The following is a 13,683-nucleotide window of genomic DNA, read 5'->3' as shown; positions in this document are numbered from 1 at the left end:
ATTATAATTTGTTGTTATACATATAAAGAAGTACATGATAAGTATTTACAAGTAAGTACATACCATGATGTATTTAAGGGTATACGGGGGTATACGGGGGTATACGACGTATACCCAATACGCTATTTTCATCAATGGTATATAGCTTATGAGAAATTTATGATACGTGGATATACTATCCTATCTAGCGTATAGCTTGTAATTTGACAAATATAAACAATCCAACTTGTGGTTATATTTATGACGTGATTCGGTATCGAATATATTGTAAATAAATATTTTTCTTTTTTTATGAAAAATTTAAATTTGTTATCATTCAACAAGTTTTTGTTATCAGTCATATTTAGGGACCAGATTTATATGCACAAAAAATTCTCAAAATATGTTTCTAAAAATGCTGTAATATGCTATAAAATATGTATTGATTTTTAAATATGTACTTAAATATGCACTAAAAATTTTGCTTAAAATTACACACATGTAATATGAACTCATTATCAACTAATTATGACTCATAATTAAGGATGCGTAGTTCATGAATGATTTTGTTTTGTTTCTACCATATGAGAGTTACTACATGAAATAAGACGTATACCAATGATTTATTTTAGCTATACATCACTGCTTACATACTTATAACCTACTGCATACTGAAAATTTCAAATTAAATTTAAGGACGTAATAACATACGACTATTTAATAGTTAAATGTACAATAGAATGTATAAACCGAACACTCATTGAAAATAATTCAATTTAAACAAGTATTAGTATTCATTCGATGTATTGTTTATATAGTATGGTTTTCAATGTTAACTTACATTATAGAAGTAAGTAATTTATTTATTTAAATTCTATGCGCCACGTGTATAATTACAAATACTCAATTTGCATATGATAAACATCAAAATATAATCTTTACGTGGAATAAAATACGAATGCGTATGCAATTGACCGATTGACCAAGATAATCAGCTGCTGTTATTCCGTTGGTGCATTGTACTGTACAGCGCGACGTTACCATATAATACAATGTTCTATTATTATTTCGTGTAGCTACACCATGAGCATAAATAAGGGATGATCGAATCGGTAAGCAATTTGAAGGGTGATTTTTAATAAAGAACCCGCGTTCTTATTTTTTCTTTCATTATAGAGTCGTTATAAATAAAGTTTAAAAAAAAAATTTTAAATAATATCATTCAACCGCATGTAAATAAATATATAGTTTATAATGAAGTGGGACCAAATCACTCATTATATGCATAGTAAAACAGATATGAAACCTTTTAAATTTTTTTTCTTTTTAATTCACTGCACTCGCATTAACTATCATTTTTAGTTTTACATAGTAAATCTCAATTAAATATTCACCGTAAAGGTAAACATGGGTATATACTTCAATGTGCCTACTTACCTATAAGCAATTCTAACGATTCTTTTATTTTTTCACGTTAAATTGTTGTATATGATGTAACAATATGTATTGTATAATGATTATATTGTAAACTGTATTGCGTACCGTTTTTTCTGCACAAAAACAAATATTAATTCCTAGCCTATAAGATGTACGCACCCGTTATCACGACGAGGACGAACGTGTGCTCTTGTGATTTTTAGTTATGTGATTTCGTTCGAACTATAATTCTGCTTCTTCTGACAAAAACTGTTATTCATTGATATCTGAAGTGATTTCGTTCGCGTTTCGAGTGTGTTCCGACATGGGTGCGTACATATTTATTTATCGGGACATGAATTTAGCCGTAAACCGTTACCCAGTGGCATAACTGGGAAAAAATCTAGGAGGGGCAATATAATATATTTATTATTACCAAAACTCTGATACACCCCCCCCCTCACCAATTAAAATATATATTTTTATTGTATGTATTTTTTACAGTTTATCTAATTGTTTAATTTTACATGTCTTTTAACTCATTTTGTGGTTTTGATAAACATAAATTGAAGGTAGTACTAGGTACCAATATCGTTAAATAATAACCATAAGAGTTCATTAATAAAAGGTGCTATTTGTACTGTTGGATTATCGGGGGGGGGGGGATCATACCTTTATCTCTCAAAAAATTATCAGGTGGGCACTTGCCTCCCAAAAATTACGTCACTGCCGTTACCTACACTATATGTGTGTGCACGTCCATTTATGTCAACAGAACTGTGCAACACAACTTCGGGTGGAGGGACGGTGGTGGTGGTTACATTATTTTGACGGCTACCTACCAGCCGGCAGTAATTTTAATAACGTCGCGCGTGCGGCAGTGGCATTATCGGACTGCGTGTTTGGAAAACATCTCGATGCGTTATCGGGTGAACGCGCAGACACACAAATGTAAATTTAAACGTGATGTCGTTATGGCGCGAGTGTTGCCACGCGGTTGAAACAGTACCGCGGTTTGCGATAACGTGGTTTTCCGTCAACCGGGATCGCGGTCGTTTCGCCGGAAAAAAACGAAGTCGATGAACAAAAAAATGTAGGAAACACCGCACCCGAACGACGTCGACCGCTTACGTAACACCGATACGGCCGTACGTCCCGCGGTCGTGTTATAAAAACATGGGGTCGCGGAACGGTTTCGTCTCGCGTTGTTCCTTTTAATTGAAATCAAATTTGTTTTCAAATCTATCCCGTCGCCGCGAACGTCATCGCTTAAGTGTATCAACCGCTTCACGGTAAACACACCGCACCGGCGTAAGCGGCCGCGTATTATAATGATACATAAATGCGCGCGCGACGACGACGACGATGACGACGGCGGCGGCGGCGGCGGCAGTAGCAGCCACGGTTGAGGTCAATGACCGGCGATAACTGTTGGCACATGTTGCCCCGCCGTGCGCGCGCACCCCACCGTCCGACGCCGTAGCCGCCGAAGCCGCCGCAGTTCGTATACATTCGCAGCACACGCTTGGTCCGCCGCCGCCCGGCATCCAAGTTTGCGCCGGCACCAGCTCGCGGTCGCGTCTCTCCGCCGTCGTCGAAAGCCCGCCAACGCCATCGGTTTCTGTACCCGGAGAGTGTATTCCGTGTGCTCCGTCAATTCGCGCGCGTGTTCCGGCCGTTTTTTCCGCGTGTTTTTCTACCGTTACCGTTGACGAACAATCCGCGATTGCGTACGTTTTTTTTTATTTTGAAAATTATTCATTTTTTTTACAATTTAATTTTTTCGTCGGGTAAAATTTCAATAGGTTTTCGTTTTCTCGTCGTAACTCGTTTTACCACGGTTCCGTTTTGGTTACCGCCCGTCCCGTCGGGTTGTTGCGGAAATTCGGTAGCGGTTTTTTTTCTTTCCAAATTTTTGTTCCATGCATTTACTCCGCGAGTTGTGCGCCGTACCGCGGTATCCGCGGTGAACGAAAATATAAAATTTTACAGTTCGTAATCAAGACTTACTTGTACAAATAATAGTTTACGTAGATATGTTGTATATATTTTAAACGCCTGCTATATCGTGGTTTATGTTTTGTCGTTAGTGCGTCACGTGCCGAGAGTGCGGTCTCACAGTTCTAGTGACGCGTCGACCGATCGCGGGTGCGTCTTTTCCAGGACCACAGGTTTATCCGATCTATCCTCAGGGGGATAAAATTGTATTTTCACGCGCGCACATTCATTTACACGTGTCCACCCACCCACACTTGCTTTGCGCTTCGTAACGGCCCGGGATTCATCAGTATTAGACCCCGGTCGTGTTTCGCCCGAAAACCATTTGCCATCCTTTTTCTTGCCCACCGCTTTCGCTTATCACACATCGTCTAGAACGATATGAATCTATTCCGAGCCCCCTCCCCCACTCCCGAATAGAGTAGTCTGATTAACGCGAGCTCGTAAACGCAATACAATTTTCCCGTAACCCATGAGGATAGACCGGATATAAGACGCGTACGAAAGATGGACCGTTGTTTTTTGTTTTAGGTATATATATGTATAGATAATTGTATTGTTATAACTACTGTATGGACATCGTTTGTCACGTACTCGCACATGTCCGCCGTGTGTGAATGCTTTTTCGTGCGCAAAGTTCAATATTCTTTTGTTCCGCAAGGTATCGTTGGCCGCATATTTTCGCTTGCGATCAACACGATGATCGGGCGTGACGGCGCTCGTGAGTGGCGACATTCATCCGGGCGAACCACCGCTGACGGCCGCCGGCTAACGTTAACCGATACGTAAACTTACGGCCGCAGATCCGAACCACCGCGCAACATTATCCGTCACGTTGTCCGCTCACATCACACTCGGCGAAATGCCGGCGTACGTCGTTAAAATGTAAGTTATTATTTTTATTATTTTTTTTTTCACGCCAACTGCATGCACTGCGGGCGCCAGCTATTTATATTTGAACGTTGTTTGTTATTATTACATCGCCGTGTACATCGGATGTGTTATTGCCCGTTACCGTAACACGGTATCGAACACGACCATCGTCTGGATTCGCGATGTCGTCGTTAAATGAGTTCGGATGAACGCGAAACGCGCTGTATGCACGATTTTCGAACCGAAACGTGGTTTCACTGTGGCGTAACAAATGTACAACGTGTGATTATTCGTGTTTGGTACGGACAAGTCGAAGCGCGTGTGTCAAAAGTTGAACGGTTGAAAGTTGTGCGCAGTCTATATTTATACACGGTGAGCTCTCCCGCGAGCGTGTCGAGTTCAACGACCGACTAGAGTATTGGGTGCGCAGGCACATTAATTGGCAACCGGAGTGAGCGAGAGAGAGAAAGAAAGACACGGCTATATGCATGTTTGCACGGAATGCTTTTCACGTATTTATAAAACGTAAACATTTTAATACTATATGTACCTATATTGTATCGCTCAATTTATATACACTTATTTCTGTATTCACTTATGGAGCTGAAAAGATAACGACATGAATCCAACATGAAAATGTAAAAAAAAAAACAATAAACTGAATGTAGAACCGGTTCGACTGGCCTTGGCCTTGTTCGGCGTCACGGCTTTTTTACTTTCTTAAAAAAAAAACCGCACGATTCAAATTTCGTTTGGTCGGCGAAATATTTTATTACTTGTTATTATTGTACTCCGTTGCAAATGGCGGCACAATAGTATTGCTTACTGCGTTTTATTTTTGTTACACGTATATGCTATGCTCATCGTGCCAATATTAATTCGTCCGAAATAATTGCTCTGATTGTGTCCGAATTTGTCCTAGCGATGTATTATTTCCCTGGGGTCATCGCATATGTAAAATTGAAAAAAATAAATTGAAAAAGAAAAACGTAAAAAATATGATGAAACCCACACAAGAAAAACAAGCGAAACGATTTTTCATTTCAATGTTCTGTTAGCGAGGGCGGCGTTACGGGGTCGTCCAGGGTCGTTGCCTCATTACTGACCTACATTCAGATCTGAAAGAGAGCAACGACCGCTCGGGCCGTTTGAGCTGGCTGCCGCGGATAAACCATCGACGGGTGCCCATCGACCGCACGTGTAAACTACATGACGCTTTTTATATTTTTTCTCCTACACCCGTCTTTCCATCGGAGTTTATGTCGTCATTGTCGTCGTTCATTCAGATAGAACATAAAACCCAAAAGTATTTATTGTAATAATTATAACAACTATTAATACATCGGCACGAAATCAGTTTTTCTCTTTCGTATTGTACTCGTATCGGATGTGGTGTTAGTTGTTGTTCAACAATAATCCCAGTAGGTAAACTATAACAAAATATTCTACGTCAAGGGTATATTTTCAGACAGTCGAACGATTGAAGGTTGAGATTTATCAAGTTCACTGTGGCCTATAATATTTTTTTATTTTATTTTTTTATTTTTTTGTATATACTGGCAAATTAAGTTTATCCATTATCAAACATGTGCAGTTTTAACTGATCCGCATTCTTTGATTGTTTCAATATTAAAATGTGTGTGTGTCTATAAATATGCACTTTTATATGCATAATTAAATAATTGTATTATCTATATGTGAAATTGTTTGCATTCGTTATACATTCGATTAACGTTACTTTGTTTTCCTTTTTTTGAAAAAAAATCAGAAGTTTTGCTGTTACCTAATATTTTTTTGTAGATATTTCGGACTTTGCTTTGCGTCCAATTCAAAATTTTGTTTTATTTTATATTCACTATTGTTTACTATTGTTATAAAGTAGCATAATATGCAAATATTTGTTTTTATTATTCTATTTTTAGGTTTATTGTACAAACGTGACACTGATTTATTTTTAATGGATTTTCCTTTTATGCATCATTTTATTATTGGGTAGTTACGTCAACCTAAACGAACATTTTTGACAACTTTATGTAATATTACATATTTTAAATTGAACATTGTAATACAGTATTTTTAGAGTATTTCTATGGTTTGTTATGCGAAAGTTGAAATATTTGTCGTATTTTACGCGTTATATAAATGACGGTCACTGAACAAAAACAATATCATTGCTATCAGAACTGAAACACGTCATTCAATACATAAAATATCATCTGCTGGTGTAACATATGCATCATGTTTTGTTCGAATTCAGTCCGACCAACAGCAAACCGTATTAACGTATAATCTCATAATTGTCATTATCTTTTCGGTGCCAAAGAGGGGGGGGGCGATGAGGGGACCAACATAACGCTCGTATTAGCACTTGAGCAGGTTGATAGGCGATAGCGATAAGACTGGTGAACGATTTATGTATCTGTCTAATTCAACTGTTTAGGACGAATAATTTATGCATTACAGTGTTCTAACGGTAAAACGCTAGCGCTAATCGCCACTCTTCAATGTCAAGTCCATTTCAGTGTAATGGCTTGACGCAGTTTTTTCACATATTATCTTAATTGATACCCACCTAGGTTATAGGTGAATTGTGTCTGAGGGTTCAATAATATTCGTTTCAAGTTCGTGTATACGGGCCGCGATCCACGTCTCGCACAACGCAGTGTAATGATCGACGAAAATATAAGTATGATGTAATTGCCAATATTATTATTATTATTACCGCACCGTCGAGATGAACTATGAACTATCAAAAAAACTTTTTTTTTTTAAAAAAAAGCCGTTATTCATAGATTGTAAGTTTAAAATATTCACTTAGAATTTAAAACGACGCGATAAAACAATGGATGAAATAATACGCAACCAATAGCGGTGGCATGCGTGGTACACTGGCGAAGACGATAGTACAAGGTGATTGACCTTTTCCTCATCTGACAGAGCAGCGGATCGGCCGCAAGAGTGTAGTAATGTTAGTATAGTTCGTACGCACCGTTATAGGAGAATATTACGAGAAAGAAAAAAAATAAACTAGGAATAACAAACAGAAACGTTTATGTATAATATTACGTGGCGAAGTATAAAAATAAAATGCATATTTTTTTATTATTTATACGTGAAACGAAAAAAAAAAGGAACCGCCGCATGTGCGAGAGTGAGGAGAGGGCGCGCGTCACCCATCGCAGGTATATACGTTGGCCGGCGGAAGGTTCATGACCTCATGCTCTTTACTGACGGCCACAGATGATGCAAAGGACGGCCAATGAACCTTCCGCCTCTTCACTAGGCTCTCTCTCTCTCTCTCTCTCTCTCTCTCTCTCTCTCTTTATTGCATGCTCCCTCTCTCGTGCTCTCTCCGCCACGCCGAGTACGACGGCCCCGCTACCGCCGCCCACTAAAATATAATAAGATATAAATATATACACCTTTATGAACGATGGAAATAACAAAACACGTCAAAACCCATTGGGCGGCCGTGATCGATCGCATTGGATAACGGGTCTGCTACCGAGACAATATTGTATATTATTGTTCTCGTTGTTTCTCGAAAACGGACGGGCACTGTACATTTTTATTATTTTTTTTCTTCGTCATTGTTGTTTTATCGTTGCCCGGCGTCCGATGCCGGTCGCGCCGTGCCGCCGATCGGTCGACGACGTCCGTTAACGCCGCTGTCGCCCTCGCACGGAATCCCTTGCGTGCGTGAGTGCCCGAGTGGCCGCCGTGTGTTCGGCGTGCGGTGTGTGCGCGCGTGTTCACTGCCGACGCGGAACGTTTTGCGCGCGCGCTCGCTCGCTCGCTCGCTCTCCAGGCGCACGAAGGCGCGCACTCCCAGTTCAACGAACTCTGTGCACAGGTCCAACGGTCACCCCCGCACACGCGGCCCACCACTTCCGCATCGACTTTATATTATTCACCAACACAACACAACATCAGCAGCCGCACGGCAGCACTTCCCAAAACGCGACGATATCATCGTCTTTTCTCCGCGAGAAACGTCTTCGAAACGTTATTTTTTTTCCACGCATAATTATTGTTGTTGTTGAAATACACGAAGTTTTTTTTCTTTTCGAGTTTTGTTCGTATTTGTCTAGGCAAGGGCCCTTTGGTACACAGAGTTAGTATAGGGGCTCTTTTAGAAGCAAAAAAAAAAAAAATGCTAATGAAAAGATCAAAATGTAATTTTTGATGCATTTATTATTTTGAAATTCAAAATTTAATATACTAAAACAATTTGAATATTAATAAAAAAAAAAAATCAAGTCATGTCTAAATTACAAATTAAAAAATGTATGAATACTTGTCTATTGGATTATTATTAATATTATGTATCATAGAATCACAATAAATTATTGTCTTAATTAACCATTTTTTTTAAAAAAAACTGTATATTATAAGTGATTTGTAAAATTATTTTTTATTATTTTATTTTCAGAAATATTTATGTACAAATGCATACCAAATTTAACTAGCACTAATTTTAAATGTTTCTTTCGAGATTCCTGATTTACAAAAATCTTTGATTATGTCTTTAACGAACAATTTTTGAAAGATATAATTTTTTATGCATGTTATTGACAATTAGTTAGTCTTTCTTTCAACATTGTCGTTCGTAATTTATTTTTATACTTTTTAACTGTGAAAAAGAACGCTTTTTGCTGAAAATGGTGATCACTTGGCAAAGGAATATCCTTGTAGCAATTTCCACATTCGAAAATTTTTTTTTCAATTTCTCTACCCTTATTAGAGTATTTAAGGCCGATATACTCAAGTCCACGGATTGATTTTGAAGATTTTTTAAGTACTGCTTTAAATGAAAAAAATGTAGATTTAAGATCATGATGATTAATATCTTCGTGATAAAATTCTGAAAATTCTTTGCATTTTATTCTCAATTGGTTAGGATTGATTGTTTTTAATTGAGAAAGAAAATTTAAACGTTTGTCAAATTCATTGTATGATTTTCAACGTTGCTTTAAATGATCGTTCAATGTGTCGATCAGAGTCGGCGTTAGGGGTGGGTAACCTGGACCTACACCCAGGGTGCTTGTTGAAAGAGATGCGCTTTAATTATATAATGTTAAAACTGAAAAAATTATGGGAATATAATTATAATATTCTATCCATTCTACTGGCTATTATTTATTATGACGGATATACAATAGCTAAGTTCATAAATTATAAATTGTTATTATTATCAGTGGTCGTTCGTTATTCTATTTATTTAGAATTTAGATATTAATAGCATCAGATAACGTTTTAAAATAAAACGACATTTGTTTATTCGCCCTGGGTGCCATAGAATCTACTACCGGAACTGGTGTCGATTATATGAAGAAACGTTTCTGTATACAATTTTTGTTTGTCAGTTACTTTCTGATGGTCCTTCCGAAGAAATGATTTTTTAGATATTTTTAGACCTGCCTCTTTGCTCAAAAACGTATCGATGATATTATTTTATTGTGAAATTGTAATAATAAATAACCATGTAGCCACCTGACCATGTACGTCGATAACTTGTTGTAAATTAAAATTATTGCTAAAGTAATTTTTATATTTATGGCATTTAAATGTTTAGATAAATAATATTTAATATTGTTTATAAATTATAACTTATTATTTAAGCCTGACAGTCAAATATTTAGTTGAAATAGGTTGCGCCAATATGTTATAAAATAAAGATGTAAATTATATATTTTGGAACCTCTGTTGGTCGGGGGCTCTAGACTTTCATACTCTACATGCCCTTAGGGTAAAGATAGCATTGCATATGCGTATATTATATAGGTGTACGTATGCTCATCACATGCTTCTGCCACTCCGTATATCCACTGAACAAGGGGTGAATCTAAGAAGTAAAGTTCGAGGATTAGCTGACCCAATGTACATTTTTATTTAAAAATTTGGCCCTTTGAAGATTTCTTATATTTTTTAAGTGTGTCGACTATAGGATTAAGTAACTACTAGACTGAGGTGAATGTTAGTTATCATCCTCTAAATGATACCACTGTTTTAATTGTGTAGTACAGTAAGACATTTCTATGCCGGACTTCATGTAAGATGGATAAAACTTCATAAAACAAGACATAAGACTTCATAAAATAAAATAAATGTTATTGTTTTCAATGTTAATTATGAATGAACTTCAAAACCCATATTATATGATCAAATTGTGTTTTTTGTAACAAGGTATACATGTATAATTCAGTTTCAGCCCTAATAAGTGTCCTCTTGAAATAGACTGATCCAGTTCTCTGTAGATCCAATCCTTCCACTGATAACTAACCATCCCCCATCTGATGATGCATGTCTCTATGATTAATGAACTATATCCTGCCGAAAGACCGTTCTCGTCATCGTACGTTCATAGTAGTATCATCCGCGTGTGCGTGGTATCGATACGGCTGTCGCCAGTCGTCGGCCTGTGTACAGAAATCGTTTTCAAAGTTTATTGCCCTCTCGTGCCCAATAATATAAAGAAGAAAGACGTTATTGTAAACAACGAACAGAATTTCACTTTCGACAAAACGCGAAACAAATCAAGAGAATTATTGTATTTGGAAAATAGGGTATTTTCCAGTACATAGTTATATATAACGTATATGTCCACAGCGAATTATTTCAATATACAGGGATTGTAATTAAAACGTATCGATTGTGATGTTTAGAACAGTGGAACATTGTTCAACTTTATTTGAAATCCAGGTCGAAAAAAAAAAGTTAAATCCGTGGTTGTTTATAATTTATTTTTTCTAAAACTTTTTATAGTTCGAAAAAAATTAATCGTAGATATTGTTTAAAATTTTTTTAGTTAAACAATACCTAAAGGCTTTTATAATAATTTTCGAATCACTTTACCGTTACAGAAAAATAATAACAATTATTGAATTATCGTATAGTTATTGTATAGTTCTATTGAAATTATGATCGTTACACAATTTTAGGTTATTTAATTTTAAATTATACTTAAAACATTGATTTTGTTTCATTTGAATACATTTTGGAACCATCCATAATTGATTGGATAATTGGATAAGCTAATAAGTAATAAAAATAACGGTTGTCCACAAATAGGAGAAATTATAAATCAATTTTTCTATAATTTTTTTTTTCATCAAAATTATAAATGAGAACTACCCTCTTAATTTATCAACCATTATTAATGAACTATAAGGTAGGGACAAGATATAGATTTTTTTATTAATATCTTAAGACTAGCTAAATATTGTTTTATTTTTATTTTATAATTTTAGTTAGTAATCAATTTATAAAAATTTGATTACCCAAGAATTTTTACCCCAGTCTTACTTATGTTTAGAAGTGCATAACATTCTATGTAACAAGTAACATGCTTAGTCAGGTGCGATATCCTTATTATGGTTGATACTTATACTGTCCCATTAAACAATTTTTTCTTAATAATCATATTATATATTTACAAAACATTATTTAGATTTTTCCAACAGTAGCAAAAACCTATTACAACAAACTACTGTCACTAATAATGTAACAATAGGTACGTGGGTTCATTATTTTGATATTAAGGCGTTATAAACTTGTTTTTAACTATTCAATCAAAAATAACAACCAAGTTTTCTGATTTGTTTTAAAATATCTACACAAATATTTTATTGATTATTTATAGTGTATTGCTGTATGATGTGGATGTTTGAATTGGTGCGAATAAAAATAATTGTATGTGTATTCATAATAATTTTACTTAAATAATAATATTTAATAAATTGGAACAATAAAATGTATATCAAACCTACTTCAATAATTTATACATTAATGTAAAATTATTTACAATAATATTTATTTGAACATTTTTATTTTTTATTTTTCAATTATAATTTGTAAAATCATAACAGTGGGAATTTATTTCATCGGATTTATTAGTAACAAATATTATACATTTTTATGCTTAAGTTAAGATGATTTCAATTGGGAAAACTTATATACATATATTATTAAAAAAAATTCTGTATGATTTAATAGGAGTAAAGGACTATGTTCAACATGTAAGAACTATTCATTATAATTAGTAAATTTTATTTTATTTCATTGTATATTATTATGAACTGAATTGGTTTCTTATAATAATAAATTTAAAAATAAAAGCTTGGTTATGTGCTACAAAATTTAGACGACTGGGGAGCTGAAAATACTATGTTGAAACTTTCGAAACATTATATTATGAAAAATTCAGAAAGCAGAACAGTAATTGATTTTTAGCTAAAAAAAAAAATAACCCAGAACATTTTTGTAAATTATTTTTTTCTTTTTGTTTGTTTTTCTTTTCTCATTTTTTTATTTTTCAATAAATGCACTCCTATTTCAAGCTAAATATATCAAGCTGGTATATATTTTCAAGAAATATATTTTGGAATAAAATAGATGTAACGTTAAAATGTATTATTAAATAATAAGTTAAAAAGGAAGTCAGTGTTGATGTAAGGTTTAAATGGATTTGTTGTAATTGTTAATGATGAATACTTGAAAGCTATAATAATATTGAAATCTTTGTAATTCTAACATTCAAAACCAGAAGTTTAATTTTATATTTTTATATTTGTTTTGAAAATATTATGTAATTGTTTAATCAATTTTAAATGAAAACTATGTCTGTGTATTTATCATTTTATTGTATTTATTGTGAATATCTGAATTCTGTAATGTAAATTGGTTGTTTGGTATTATTTAGAATCTAAATTTTAGATTTTTATAAATTTCATTCTGAAACATTTTAAACGTGATCTTCATATATTATGATGTATTCTATCAATTTGAGTGTTTTAAATTAATGTATTAACTATTTATAGCAATTTGTGTATAGTAATTAATTATAAAAGGTATTAACTGGCTTTTTAATTTTGTACAGGTAGGTTTGTTTAATGTAGCAGAAATGTTGTATATTTTAATCGTAATTTATAATAAAAAAACTTATCGTCGCGTTACTTATCATCTAAATTTGAAATTAAAAGACATTTTATAATTAAATGATGTTGTGTTCATTAATATAATACTAACGATTAAATTGTCGACAATAATTGATTTATCATTAATTATAATTTTTATTTATTTGTAATATTTAATCAATTTATTTATTAATATACATAGTTTATAATAAATTGCTAATTAAAAATATTTGTAAAACAAATGATCAATATTGAAGTTAAACCACATTTTAAAGGTTTTGAAATTTTAAGTTTATACACTGTTGATACGATTAGATACTTTATCACTAAGTAATACGAGTATAAGTTATTGTTGAAAGTGGTTGATATAACTTAGTGATTGATCCGTATCCAAACAAAACCATTTAAAATATAAATAATTATTATGACTATTGATATTTTAAAAAAAAATTTAAAACAATGATTTTTTTTTTTTAATACCAACGATTAATATCAATGAATA

General features: G+C 34.0%; 1 protein-coding gene across 1 annotated transcript in view; it reads left to right on the top strand.

Moving 5' to 3' along the window:
• Nucleotides 1-2,890: 2,890 nt before the first annotated feature.
• Nucleotides 2,891-13,683, top strand: part of LOC112683990 (hormone receptor 4) — a 76,201-nt gene continuing 65,408 nt past the window's right edge. Inside the window, exons 1-2 of the mRNA XM_025555273.1 lie at nucleotides 2,891-3,924; nucleotides 4,055-4,278. The gene's annotated coding sequence lies outside the window, so the exon portion shown is untranslated. The remainder of the gene's footprint in view (nucleotides 3,925-4,054; nucleotides 4,279-13,683) is intronic.

The sequence above is a fragment of the Sipha flava genome, unplaced genomic scaffold (assembly GCF_003268045.1).
Source record: "Sipha flava isolate LNK unplaced genomic scaffold, YSA_version1 104_pilon_pilon, whole genome shotgun sequence".
NCBI classification, from domain to species: Eukaryota; Metazoa; Arthropoda; class Insecta; order Hemiptera; family Aphididae; genus Sipha; species Sipha flava.
The sequence above is the reverse complement of the archived record's forward strand: the minus strand, read 5'-3'. Positions and strand labels throughout refer to the sequence as shown.